This window comes from Ascaphus truei, chromosome 22 (assembly GCF_040206685.1).
Source record: "Ascaphus truei isolate aAscTru1 chromosome 22, aAscTru1.hap1, whole genome shotgun sequence".
NCBI lineage: Eukaryota > Metazoa > Chordata > Amphibia > Anura > Ascaphidae > Ascaphus > Ascaphus truei.
This window is the reverse complement of record NC_134504.1, coordinates 4894449-4908846: the sequence shown is the minus strand read 5'-3', so window position 1 is coordinate 4908846 and position 14398 is coordinate 4894449. Positions and strand designations below refer to the sequence as shown.

The 14398-nt window shown below is 47.9% G+C and overlaps 7 non-coding genes across 7 annotated transcripts; 4 read left to right on the top strand and 3 right to left on the bottom strand.

Moving 5' to 3' along the window:
• Window positions 1-5785: 5785 nt before the first annotated feature.
• Window positions 5786-5857, bottom strand: TRNAQ-UUG (transfer RNA glutamine (anticodon UUG)). Its single transcript has one exon. It is a non-coding gene; the product is annotated as a tRNA-Gln (tRNA).
• Window positions 5858-6395: 538 nt separating this feature from the next.
• TRNAQ-CUG (transfer RNA glutamine (anticodon CUG)) lies at window positions 6396-6467 on the bottom strand. Its single transcript has one exon. It is a non-coding gene; the product is annotated as a tRNA-Gln (tRNA).
• A 1027-nt stretch (window positions 6468-7494) lies between these two features.
• Window positions 7495-7566, bottom strand: TRNAM-CAU (transfer RNA methionine (anticodon CAU)). The gene has a single exon. It is a non-coding gene; the product is annotated as a tRNA-Met (tRNA).
• A 972-nt stretch (window positions 7567-8538) lies between these two features.
• On the top strand, window positions 8539-8645 carry LOC142472903 (U6 spliceosomal RNA). The gene has a single exon (XR_012789885.1). It is a non-coding gene; the product is annotated as a U6 spliceosomal RNA (small nuclear RNA).
• Window positions 8646-10947: 2302 nt separating this feature from the next.
• LOC142472964 (U6 spliceosomal RNA) lies at window positions 10948-11054 on the top strand. The gene has a single exon (XR_012789947.1). It is a non-coding gene; the product is annotated as a U6 spliceosomal RNA (small nuclear RNA).
• Window positions 11055-11676: 622 nt separating this feature from the next.
• Window positions 11677-11783, top strand: LOC142472963 (U6 spliceosomal RNA). Its single transcript, XR_012789946.1, has one exon. It is a non-coding gene; the product is annotated as a U6 spliceosomal RNA (small nuclear RNA).
• Window positions 11784-12405: 622 nt separating this feature from the next.
• On the top strand, window positions 12406-12512 carry LOC142472962 (U6 spliceosomal RNA). The gene has a single exon (XR_012789945.1). It is a non-coding gene; the product is annotated as a U6 spliceosomal RNA (small nuclear RNA).
• Window positions 12513-14398: the final 1886 nt, after the last annotated feature.

Genomic DNA, 14398 nt, shown 5'->3' with positions numbered 1-14398 from the left:
TCCCAAATCACTTGTGTGGACCCCTACATACCCCCCCCCACACCTCTCCTCCATACACCCCCTCCCCAAATCACTTGTGTGACCCCTACATAACCCCCCCCCACACCTCTCCTCCATACACCCCTCCCAAATCACTTGTGTGACCCCTACATAACCCCCCCCCCACACCCTCTCCTCCATACACCCCCTCCCAAATCACTTGTGTGACCCCCTACATACCCCCCCCCACACCTCTCCTCCATACACCCCTCCCAAATCACTTGTGTGACCCCTACATACCCCCCACACCTCTCCTCCATACACCCCTCCCAAAATCACTTGTGTGACCCCTACATACCCCCCCCACACCTCTCCTCCATACACCCCTCCCAAATCCCTTGTGTGACCCCCTACATACCCCCCCCCCCCACACCTCTCCTCCATACACCCCTCCCAAATCCCTTGTGTGACCCCTACATACCCCCCCCCCCCCCCCCAATCCTGTCCCGGACCCCCGCCTCTCGGCATACCTCAAACCCCGGCCCTCCCTAAAACAACCCCCCTCTCCTTCCTCCTCGCTGCCCTGGGACGCCCGTCTCCTCCGGCTTCCTATCCGCCGTCCACCATTTCTCTAAGCAAGTCAGCCACTGGGTGATGTACCTGGCACGTGACATCATACTGGTGACATCATGTACAGCTGAACCTTTGTACGAAATATATATTTTATATATCCCTATATATCTAAACATACCAAAAACCCCACCTACGCGCTTCCTTTCGGTCCGATTTAGAGGGCATGCCACGTTTGGTGGCTCTAGGATTGAGCGCGTGGATTTTGTATAGCGGGACAAACAAACACTTTCTGAATTATAGTGTAGATTTTTACGTTTCGAACACACCTGAAAATGCAGATATTCTGTTAATAATTTAAACCTAGGAGAAACGTTTTGAAATACTGCATTTATTCTCCTCCTAAGCACTGGTACCCCTAATAATTACAATCTCGGGGGGGGGGGGCTTCTCAAAGGGAACCCCTTTCTTTGCATGTCGCAGAACCTGCGTCAAAAGAGGCTTGCAGTCTAATTCGCGAGGAACCTGCTGATGCATTTGAAAGGGTCCTCCCGCCTTTCTGGGAGCTGAGTGGTCAATTCATTGGAATATCCCCTCTGTCCCCCCCCCCCAGGAACAAGGATTTCCAGGAGGTCAGCCTGGAGGAAGGACGGGGAGACCGTCCTGCGTTTCGCGGCTGCCTACGGGTTTTCGCCAACATCCAGAATATGGTGCTCAAGCTTCGCAAGGGGAAATTTCACTACCACTTTGTTGGAGGTGCTGGCCTGTCCGGGGGGGTAAGCACCGAAATCGCAGGCGCCTGCCAATCGCTGCCAAATATATATATATATATATATCACTATTTCGGGAGGGAATCTGTATGTTTTGGGTTGAACCAAAGTGCATTAATGGCAGTGACAGGGTTAAGGGGTCAGCCCCTCCTAGGGGCAAAGTGGAATGTGGTGTATGTGGTGCTCAAAATTGAGCAGGTAACTTCCATAAACATATTTGTTAATGAGACCCTTAATTAGGAGGTCCGGCGATGATGGAGTGCCCCTCAATAATGCAATGAAACTGCGTGATAACTGTAGGGGAAGTGACAAGTGGAGTCAGTTGAGACAACCACCGGGATGTACACAATAATCACCCTGACAGTATAATGAGAAGGAACTATGTCCATAACAGCAGGATTTGGATAAGGCACATTGGCACTTTACCTGCTCATCCAGGGGGCACTCTCAGGATCAGTAGCGTGCAATCCATCCATAGATGAGTCCAAGAGGGTGGTTGGTTCACATTGCAGGGCGTCTGGAAGCTGTGCTCTATCTACACCAACCACCCTCTAGGGGCAAAGTGTACTAATGGCAGTTACAGGGTTAAGGGGTCAGTCCCTCCTAGGGGCAAAGTGTACTAATGGCAGTTACAGGGTTAAGGGGTCAGTCCCTCCTAGGGGCAAAGTGTACTAATGGCAGTGACAGGGTTAAGGGGTCAGTCCCTCCTAGGGGCAAAGTGTACTAGTGGCAGTGACAGGGTTAAGGGGTCAGCCCCTCCTAGGGGCAAAGTGTACTAATGGCAGTGACATGGTTAAGGGGTCAGTCCCTCCTAGGGGCAACGTGTACTAATAGCAGTGACATGGTTAAGGGGTCAGTCCCTCCTAGGGGCAAAGTGTACTAATGGCAGTGACATGGTTAAGGGGTCAGTCCCTCCTAGGGGCAAAGTGTACTAATGGCAGTGACAGGGTTAAGGGGTCAGTCCCTCCTAGGGGCAAAGTGTACTAATGGCAGTGACATGGTTAAGGGGTCAGTCCCTCCTAGGGGCAAAGTGTACTAATGGCAGTGACATGGTTAAGGGGTCAGTCCCTCCTAGGGGCAAAGTGTACTAATGGCAGTGACATGGTTAAGGGGTCAGTCCCTCCTAGGGGCAAAGTGTACTAATGGCAGTGACATGGTTAAGGGGTCAAATCTGCGTGATCCAATTTGACCAAAATCTGACACCTATAAATAATGCGTCAATCATTTGTAGAAGTCCGTCTGTACACCCAGTCGGAGAGATTTGGAAGGGGGTTTGATTTCCTCTTGCGGCTCCCTTGTGTCTGATGCAGTTGTGTGCAACACAAGAGTTTGCACAGGCAATGCCCCCCTCTCACCCACTCACCCTTATCTTTATTGGCTCTCTGATAAGAGCAGGACGGGATAAGGTGGAGAGAACACCCTCTTCACAAAGCCAATCCGACTGTCCCAGTGCTTACACGAGGTTATTCTGCGGGGATTGCATCTTTCACACGTTCAGCGCTGTCCGAAGCTGCTTCCATAGTCACCTGGTCCCTGGCAGGTCACCGGCAGAGGTCGCACATGGAATAACCCCTTGCTTTCTTTTTGTTCCGCCCTTGGCCTCAGGGTGTCTGAACGGGAAGGGGCAGGCGCTGGACGGCAGGCCGGAGCGGGCGCTGCTGCACGCGATGGAGGCCGTGTACACCGGCGTCCCGGTCCAGAACCCAGAGAGTAACCCACACGTACAGGCGCTGTACAGAGACTGGCTGGAGGGGTCCGAGTCCGACAAAACCAGGGCCGCCCTCCACACCAGATACGCGCCCTCCGCCCCGAGCGTGGCCGGGCTGGACATGAAGTGGTGATTTGTCCTGCGGGCGTTCGCTGTTACCAACTGGAATTCTTCTATGCAACGATGTGGGGGTGGGGGGGGGGGGGGGGGTGTCTCGTGTGGGCTGCGGAATGACTATTTCGCGCGCGAGGTGGCGCAGTAGGCCCTTAACCCCTTCCGGTCCTCCCCTGACGCGGCCTTGGCGCGCTCGTTTGAATATTCGGCGGTTTGCATGAATCGCGGGGCGTTAACCGCACCCCCCAGAAGAGGCAAAGAATGTGGCCGTGTGTAGATATTTGGGGGGGGGGGGGAGGGGGTGCGATAACTTTCTATACCTCTGATCTTAAGCATTCAGATTCATGGCCCTCGATTTTGGGACATGGCAGCCATTTTTAAAAAACCCGCTACTGCCGTTGATACTGCCAAAGCAGCGCATGGCGAGCGATTCTGGCAGAAGAGGGGTTAATTAATCTTAATCTCTCTTATTTATATGGAAAAAAAATAATATATATATATATATGATTTCTCCTTCCCCCCTCCCCCCCCCTTCTCCGGGGGACACCTCGCCCGAACCGGATAGCGCTGCTGGTATCAAAGGGGTTAATTTTGCTTCTGCTTCCCAGACATTGCGAAACCCTTCTCCGCGTCGAGAGGCCCGGAACGCGTTGCTTATTTGCTGAAATCATGTCATATTTGTGGTAATCAGGCTGCCAACAGGTCAGGTTTTCAGGATATCCCAGCTTCAGCACAGGTGGCTCAATCAGAGGCTCAGTCTTCGACTAAGCCTCTGATTGAGCCACCTGTGCTGAAGCAGGGATATCCTGAAAACCTGACCTGTTGGTGGCCCTTGAGGACTGGAGTTGGCCTCCACGTGTGGACAGTTTGGGTTGATTTCATACGCACCAAATGTTAGATACATTTCTCCCCTGGCGTTCATATTCGGTAAATTCCCTTTCACGGGTAATATGTCTGATTTTTGCGGCGCAATCACCTCTATTTATTTAATTATCCGTCTCTATATACATATTTTTTTAACTTTTTGACCAATTTTCATCTTGCCACGTTTTATTCCCGCTGCCTGGGATAGAACAAAATGGAAGACCGAAAGAGAGGACGTTTTTGGTTTATTCCCGGGGGACCGATAAAATTAATTATCTGCCAACGGCGAGGGGGGGGTAATACAACCTCCCGAAACCCCTTCACCTATAACAGAGTATCCCGGAAACTGCGGCTTAGGCTGCGCTTATAGCGCCGGCGACGTCACGCTGCGGTCGCTGGGAAAATCAAACTGCGATGACGTCCAGCGATCGCGACCAAGCCGTCGCTCCGTCGCATCGCGCTTATTATAAGCGCACGCAACGGCGGCAATTAATTTGTTTTGACGCGGCGGCGTCTGCACTATAAGCGCAGCCTTTAAAAAGCTTAAGCCGGCGGCTCGGGAGGTGGTGTCCCGTTCCTCCCCCCGCGGGGACGTGTTTGGGAATAACGCGGGTATTCCTTGTAATTAGAAGATGTTCCGTGCGTTGAGAGTATCTTCGCGCTGCTTTGTGAGCGAGAGTTCTGGTGTCTATCCAAGATGCAGATTAAAACGAAGCCATATTAATTAATTACTAATATGTCGTATTTTTGGTGCTCTTCGAAAAAATGATTCCATTTCTTCTCTGTTCTAGATTACACATTTGCATTGTTTTACCTCATTGTTTTAATCCTGTGTATATATAAATATTTTTTTTTTTTTTACGTATATTGCACTTTTCTGCATTAAAAAAACACAGAGAAAATCAATGTGGATTCTTGTGTTTGTTTGTGTGTGTGTGTGTGTGTGTGGCGGGGTGTGTGTGTGTGGTGTGTGTGTGTGGCAGTTTGTGTGTGTGTGTGGCGGTTTGTGTGTGTTTGTGTGTGTATGGCGGGGTGTGTGTGTGTGTGGTGGTTTTGTGTGTTTGTGTGTGTGTGGCGGGGGGGGTGTGTGTGTGTGTGTGTGTGTGTGTGTGTGTGTCGGAGTGTGTGTGTGTGTGGCGGGGTGTGTGTGTGCGTGTGGCGGGGTGTGTGTGTGCGTGTGGCGGGGTGTGTGTGTGTGCGTGTGGCGGGGTGTGTGTGTGTGCGTGTGGCGGGGTGTGTGTGTGTGCGTGTGGCGGGGTGTGTGTGTGTGTGGCGGGGTGTGTGTGTGTGGCGCTGTGTGTGTGGCTGAGCATCCAAGCTGCTGGTTTAAATATTCATTATTATTAGCATTAACATTATATTTAATTATTATAATTAACATACATTATTACAGTAGGTAAGGAGGGTCCTGCCTGCCGCAAGGAGCTTGCAATCTATAGGCATTTCAGCAGTGCCCTCCTGCATTCTAAACCAGGACTGAGTATGACTCTCTAAACGTAGATCCTTTTGCTGACAGTAGTGTTAACCCATGTTATATGAATTAATTTAATTAAAAAACCCAGTTTTTTTTTTTTACTCATTGCAAGTTTTATATGAATAGTAAAAATAAATATATCCCTCGAACAGCTGTACTTTACACAGTGAAAGAAGAGGGAGCAAAATATACAATGGTTGTATGCTTAGATGCAGATATATATATATATAATCTTTTGGTTTTTTAACACGCTGCAACTTCTGTCTTTTGAATGCTATATAAGGCCAATTAAAAAAATAAAATATCAGGTTCTACCGAGATTTGAACTCGGATCGCTGGATTCAAAGTCCAGAGTGCTAACCATTACACCATAGAACCAGCTGATGGAGTGTGGAGTTGAAGGCAGTGAAACTCTCACGAATGTACATTAGTGATATGTAAATAGCCTATATGGCTATAATAAGAATCATTGCAGGTACATTAAGCCCTAAGTGGTTCTCAGGGTGGGGTGAGGGAGAGGAAATCAAGGAATCATTCACTTAAATTAAAGGGAAAAGGAAGATATAGAGTATGGGGTGCAAGTCCCTACCAATATTAACCCATTCACCGCCAGAGTTGCAATGTGTCGCAGGCACTTCCGCAAGCGTATCATTTAAGTTGTTCTGATTGCAAGCTCTTCGGATCACAGTTTGTGTGCTTAGCACCATGTACCTCTTTTATACGACACATATATAAATAATGCATTATTCAAGGCATACCGGATAATATAATCAGAGTTTTAATTTTATTCTTACTGCTATGGCAGTGGTTAGAAATTTTAGAATTTTTAATCGATTAAAATGTATTCAAAACAATAATATAAAAGAAAAACAAGAGTTGAATCTTGATATTATAGGAGAGGAAAAAAAAAAAAGACAGGTTCCACCGAGATTTGAACTCGGATCGCTGGATTCAGAGTCCAGAGTGCTAACCATTACACCATGGAACCATCTGATAGCCATCAGTGCAATAACTTTTATAGGTATACGTGTCGAGGGGGCTACAGCATACATAGGGCCTCATGCAGAGAGCATAGAATTTTAAAAATGGCGAATTTCATAAAAAGTAGCTTTTTTGGAGAGTTTTATTCTCCATATGCAGAAAAGTGCGAATTCTGCTATGTTTAACATGGATGCGTGTGGCGAGTTTAAATTGGCGAGATGCGCGCTTCAGAAACGTGTAAAAACAAATTCGCGCCTTTTTTTTCCCCTTTACTATAGGCGGCGAGCGCCATCTTGCCATATTTTCGTGGCGCGGCAAAAATGCGAGAATCGCGCCTTTTTTTGGCGCGAACAGCCGCTACTTGCCGTTCGCACCTCTCTGCATTCGGAGAGTTTTAAAAATGGCGCGATTGAGGTTCTCGCCAGCCGCGAGGCGAGTTTTAAACATAGAAATAAAAAAATGGCGCGTTTTTCGCAACTCGCCATTTTATGCCGTTTTCTGAGGGAAATTGAACAAAAAATGGCGAGTTTTGAAATAACGATGCTCTCTGCATGAGGCCCTTAGATAGATATAATTACATTTTAATAGTCATCATTTTACAATCATTCAATTATGCCAAAAATAATAACATGACGAATATAACATTATATATATATATATATATATATATATATATATATATATATATATATATATATATATATAAAACAATATAAGTCTTATAGACCAATGTTTCTATTAAAAAATATATGTTCTTTCATGAAGTATATAAAATTTATATTGATAATATACTTTATACTTATAATATTTTATTATGTGTAACTCTTTATAAGTAAGTATACTAATTACTAAAAAATTGTAAAGAAATATATAATAACGTATTATATCGTTGATAATATTGATACTATTTGATTATTATATACATATAATAATGATCATATTTTGGAGGGAAAAAAGTAAATATAGTTGTAAAGTTGTACAATAAATGTATAATTACTGCAATAATTATAATAAAACTGCTGAAAAATACAAAATAGCAGAGGATGGTTTCGATCCATCGACCTCTGGGTTATGGGCCCAGCACGCTTCCGCTGCGCCACTCTGCTGTCCTGGAAATCGTCCTACTTCAGCATTTAGTTATCGTCTCACTGAGCAGGCTAGTGACCACGTCATACTGTGGCCAGTCCCTGCCTAAAGGCTTTCATGTCATTACAATAATTATTAGTGAATATGTCATTTAGCTTATGGAGGGTCAGGTGACTGATAATGACTAATTAGCTGCTGGGTTGGTCAGGGTAATGAGGATGTCAGGATGAGAAATGAAATTCAGTGTGGGAGTAATGAGGGAACCTGAGGTCATTAGGAGGAGCCCTAATTAACACAAATTATCTTCCAGGACACTAATATAGGACAGGAGAGCTGTGTGTGTGTGTGTGTGTGTGTGTGTGTGTGTGTGTGTGTGTGTGTGTGTGTGTGTGTGTGTGTGTGTGTGTGTGTGTGTGTGTGTGTGTGTGTGTGTGTGTGTGTGTGTGTGTGTGTGTGTGTGTGTGTGTGTGTGTGTGTGTGTGTGTGTGTGTATTATATTTGGTTTTATATATTATCATGTCATAGCTCTGCATACCCAAACTTTTGTCACAGGTTGGAGTAGAAGAAGAATCGTCAATATCACTGTTAAAATTTTAAATAAATATATTTAATAAATAAATATATATAAATAGATATATATAAATATATTACTTGTATACATAAAAATCTCTGTGTATATCTATATACATATACATATTACTAAGAGCCTTCAGTATGAAGCATGTCATTTGCAATTATTCCCAGCATTCCTTGCAATCACTTGCCTACAGAGAAACCGATTTGCATAAACTTCATTATCTATAATCCTGCCCCATAATACCTTAAATCTAACCATTTCCAACATTTACAAATGAAAGAATAGGTGGATTTATTCTGTATTAGGTGCGGACTGAAACCTTCTACCCCTGTTTCCCATTCAGTGTGAGTCTCTCTAACGTAAGAGAGTGTAGCTTTGGGGTGGTATATATACCACTGGGGAGGGAGGATGACTTGTGCTCGCTTCGGCAGCACATATACTAAAATTGGAACGATACAGAGAAGATTAGCATGGCCCCTGCGCAAGGATGACACGCAAATTCGTGAAGCGTTCCATATTTTGCACATCTGTGCGCAATCTTTTTACTGCTTTAATAGATAATAGTATATAATATATTAATAAAACAAATATATATCAACCAAACTATTTCTTTCCTTGGGGCAGTTTATTACAACCTTGTGACTTCAGTAAAGTCGCTTTCTCACTTACATACACCGCTGCATGAACATGTGTGTGATATGTAGAGATAGCTAAATATATATATAAATATATGGATATATAGTCTACAAAATGTAATTATTCCTGTATATCTATCTCACGCTGATCAACATTTGAAAGATTCTTTCAGGGAGATTTGAGGTTAAAATGCAGGAGATTTTGGAAACCTCCACAGTCTCGCACTCGTGTGTGTGCGCCTGCACACACAGGGAGGTCTTTACCTTATGCAGAGCGGCCCTCATTCTGTAGCGTCGTGTTGCCATGGGGACACGGCGTGACATGGTGCGTCATGACGCCGCAGGAGGGGCCTCGCCGCCAGCATGCCACCTTGGGACCCACCAAAGGAAATCCCGGCCCAGCTGCGGTGTTTATAGAGACACGGGGGCGGCGCATGCACAGCGCTTCACCGCGATCTGCGGCAGATGCAGGAGATTGCGACGAGGGGGGGGCGTGGCGGGGCTTTTGCATGGGCATCGCCCTCATTGGCTGATCCTCCGGGGGGCGTGGCCACACCTTCGTCACAAGTTGTCAGTACCATTTCGATGTCTTTTCATAAGCGGGTAGTAGAACGCGGCTGCCAAAGGCGCGCCAAGGTACGTAGTGGGCCCAGCCCCACTGAGGGGCGATACTTGTCCGCGCTGCGCACGCCTAGAACGTACCGGGGACATAGCCTTATGGGTGTAATGGGGCTACCTGTTAGGCTGGGGCCATGGTGCCTTTTCCCGTGCGGAGGCGTGCGGAGGCTGGGGGAGAGCGGTTGCTTTCCCTGGCCATGCTAGAAGCGCCGTGGGGGGCGTTCCCGGGGGGCGTTCCTAGTGACGTCACATTGCTGGTTCGCCCTCATTGAGCGAACCGCTCACGTGACCTGTCTGTCTCGCTGAGAAATCAGTTTAACTGATTTCTCACGCAACGCGCTCCCCCTCCTGCTTCCGCGCGTACGCGCCCGCACGCCGCATGGACGCGAACACTGCCTTAAGGCAGTCTGTGCGCTCAGCGTGCGGACCCCTCGTTTGGGGACTTTGGGGACCGCCCTTTCACCCATATCACCTGCTGCATTGCAGCCAATAGGGCTTACAGATTCTCCCGCTGCAAAGAGTTACATTGTGACTCACTCACACCATGTGTGTCAGGCAGAGCTGGGAGCAGGTTAGGGAAGGGTGTGTGCGGGGAGCAGTAGCCCCTGCACTAGGCCAGGTTACCCCAGATAGGCCCTGAGCCATAACCCAGATTGTGGTTGCGACAGGGACAGGCCCTAGGTAGGGACCCTGCCCCTTTAGTTATTTGCTGAGTTCAGGGACACAGTTCACCTGCTGTGCGGCCCTGATCATCGTGTCTGGACTCAGACATCACTCAAGATTGAGACTATCTTCATGGTGGGACTGTCTGGCGGGACACCACCCCACGTAGCGGAGGCGACGTCGTGGATCACGCTTTCGGATCCATCATCCAAGTACAGCATCTGCGCGCCCGGGTGTGGACACACCGGCAGGTACCTTCATCATACACCAAGCGCACCAACCCTCATCACAACGTAGTGGGCAGCGCTGTAACACACTTGGGTGGGTGGGGGACTCTTGGGCCTCTTGGGGGTATGGTGCGGGGTTACGGCCAGCACTAGGCCAGTGTTACAGGGTGTCATATGGTTATTGTTATATTGTGTTGTGTTGCATATACTGTAAACTGCTTTATCCATACCCTGGTGTAAGCGGTTACTGCGTCAGGGGTTATTCTACACACTAGAATCCCTGCACAGGTGGAGGCACTGTAAGCAGTATGTTTCAGGAAACACCCCAGGCTCCCTGTGGCGGAGGTTCGGGTCTCCTGTGAGTCTATCAGGTATTGCACCATACACGGTAACACAGGTATAGTTCCCCACATGGTCCCTATCTGCGACAGGGGGGGAGAAAGTGTGTTTATCAACTTGCCTACACTAATTTGCATAAATGTAATTGTCTATCATCCTGCCCCATAGTACATAAATCTAACCATTTCCAACATTTACAAATGAAAGAATAGGTGGATTTATTCTGTATAAGGTGCGGACTGAAACCTTCTACCCCTATTTCCCATTCAGTGTGAGTCTCCCTAACGTAAGAGAGTGTAGCTTTGGGGTGGTATATATACCACTGGGGAGGGAGGATGACTTGTGCTCGCTTCGGCAGCACATATACTAAAATTGGAACGATACAGAGAAGATTAGCATGGCCCCTGCGCAAGGATGACACGCAAATTCGTGAAGCGTTCCATATTTTGCACATCTGTGCGCAATCTTTTTACTGGTCCAGGATTACAGCTTGAAAACGAGGCTTCATCGTTCACAAGAGGTGGAGAAACGACATAGTGGAGTATGAAAGCTGATGAGAAACAGAAGCCACAATTGTCGTTCAGGTGCCAAAGAGATACAGGCTTCAAATTATTCAAGTGTATGCTCCAGCATCGACTCACATGGACAATGTCATGGAAGACTTCTACCATGTAACCAAGCAACTTAACAACAAAGGAAATGATCACCTCAAGATCGTCATGGGAGACGGAATTACTTATTACCCTGCGCCTTCTGTATGCAGAAAGGACCTGTAGCACGTGAAGCGGCTCCCAGCATGCCTTGCAGTGACTTACCTGCTCCCAGAATGCTTTGCAGCCACTTGCCTACAGTGAACTGATTTGCATAAATGTAATTGTCTATCATCCTGCCCCATAATACCTAAATCTAACCATTTCCAGCATTTACAAATGAAAGAATAGGTGGATTTGTTCTGTATAAGGTGCGGACTGAAACCTTCTACCCCTATTTCCCATTCAGTGTGAGTCTCCCTAATGTAAGAGAGTGTAGGTTTGGGGTGGTATATATACCACTGGGGAGGGAGGATGACTTGTGCTCGCTTCGGCAGCACATATACTAAAATTGGAACGATACAGAGAAGATTAGCATGGCCCCTGCGCAAGGATGACACGCAAATTCGTGAAGCGTTCCATATTTTGCACATCTGTGCGCAATCTTTTTACTGGTCCAGGATTACAGCTTGAAAACGAGGCTTCATCGTTCACAAGAGGTGGAGAAACGACATAGTGGAGTATGAAAGCTGATGAGAAACAGAAGCCACAATTGTCGTTCAGGTGCCAAAGAGATACAGGCTTCAAATTATTCAAGTGTATGCTCCAGCATCGACTCACATGGACAATGTCATGGAAGACTTCTACCATGTAACCAAGCAACTTAACAACAAAGGAAATGATCACCTCAAGATCGTCATGGGAGACGGAATTACTTATTACCCTGCGCCTTCTGTATGCAGAAAGGACCTGTAGCACGTGAAGCGGCTCCCAGCATGCCTTGCAGTGACTTACCTGCTCCCAGAATGCTTTGCAGCCACTTGCCTACAGTGAACTGATTTGCATAAATGTAATTGTCTATCATCCTGCCCCATAGTACCTAAATCTAACCATTTCCAACATTTACAAATGAAAGAATAGGTGGATTTATTCTGTATAAGGTGCGGACTGAAACCTTCTACCCCTATTTCCCATTCAGTGTGAGTCTCCCTAACGTAAGAGAGTGTAGGTTTGGGGTGGTATATATACCACTGGGGAGGGAGGATGACTTGTGCTCGCTTCGGCAGCACATATACTAAAATTGGAACGATACAGAGAAGATTAGCATGGCCCCTGCGCAAGGATGACACGCAAATTCGTGAAGCGTTCCATATTTTGCACATCTGTGCGCAATCTTTTTACTGCTTTAATAGATAATAGTATATAATATATTAATAAAATAAATATATATCAACCAAACTATTTCTTTCCTTGGGGCAGTTTATTACAACCTTGTGACTTCAGTAAAGTCGCTTTCTCACTTACATACACCGCTGCATGAACATGTGTGTGATATGTAGAGATAGCTAAATATATATATAAATATATGGATATATAGTATACAAAATGTAATTATTCATGTATATCTATCTCACGCTGGTCAACATTTGAAAGATTCTTTCAGGGAGATTTGAGGTTAAAATGCAGGAGATTTTGGAAACCTCCACAGTCTCGCACTCGTGTGTGTGCGCCTGCACACACAGGGAGGTCTTTACCTTATGCAGAGCGGCCCTCATTCTGTAGCGTCGTGTTGCCATGGGGACACGGCGTGACATGGTGCGTCATGACGCCGCAGGAGGAGGGGCCTCGCCGCCAGCATGCCACCTTGGGACCCACCAAAGGAAATCCCGGCCCAGCTGCGGTGTTTATAGAGACACGGGGGCGGCGCATGCACAGCGCTTCACCGCGATCTGCGGCAGATGCAGGAGATTGCGACGAGGGGGGGGCGTGGCGGGGCTTTTGCATGGGCATCGCCCTCATTGGCTGATCCTCCGGGGGGCGTGGCCACACCTTCGTCACAAGTTGTCAGTACCATTTCGATGTCTTTTCATAAGCGGGTAGTAGAACGCGGCTGCCAAAGGCGCGCCAAGGTACGTAGTGGGCCCAGCCCCACTGAGGGGCGATACTTGTCCGCGCTGCGCACGCCTAGAACGTACCGGGGACATAGCCTTATGGGTGTAATGGGGCTACCTGTTAGGCTGGGGCCATGGTGCCTTTTCCCGTGCGGAAGCGTGCGGAGGCTGGGGGAGAGCGGTTGCTTTCCCTGGCCATGCTAGAAGCGCCGTGGGGGGCGTTCCCGGGGGGCGTTCCTAGTGACGTCACATTGCTGGTTCGCCCTCATTGAGCGAACCGCTCACGTGACCTGTCTGTCTCGCTGAGAAATCAGTTTAACTGATTTCTCACGCAACGCGCTCCCCCTCCTGCTTCCGCGCGTACGCGCCCGCACGCCGCATGGACGCGAACACTGCCTTAAGGCAGTCTGTGCGCTCAGCGTGCGGACCCCTCGTTTGGGGACTTTGGGGACCGCCCTTTCACCCATATCACCTGCTGCATTGCAGCCAATAGGGCTTACAGATTCTCCCGCTGCAAAGAGTTACATTGTGACTCACTCACACCATGTGTGTCAGGCAGAGCTGGGAGCAGGTTAGGGAAGGGTGTGTGCGGGGAGCAGTAGCCCCTGCACTAGGCCAGGTTACCCCAGATAGGCCTTGAGCCATAACCCAGATTGTGGTTGCGACAGGGACAGGCCCTAGGTAGGGACCCTGCCCCTTTAGTTATTTGCTGAGTTCAGGGACACAGTTCACCTGCTGTGCGGCCCTGATCATCGTGTCTGGACTCAGACATCACTCAAGATTGAGACTATCTTCATGGTGGGACTGTCTGGCGGGACACCACCCCACGTAGCGGAGGCGACGTCGTGGATCACGCTTTCGGATCCATCATCCAAGTACAGCATCTGCGCGCCCGGGTGTGGACACACCGGCAGGTACCTTCATCATACACCAAGCGCACCAACCCTCATCACAACGTAGTGGGCAGCGCTGTAACACACTTGGGTGGGTGGGGGACTCTTGGGCCTCTTGGGGGTATGGTGCGGGGTTACGGCCAGCACTAGGCCAGTGTTACAGGGTGTCATATGGTTATTGTTATATTGTGTTGTGTTGCATATACTGTAAACTGCTTTATCCATACCCTGGTGTAAGCGGTTACTGCGTCAGGGGTTA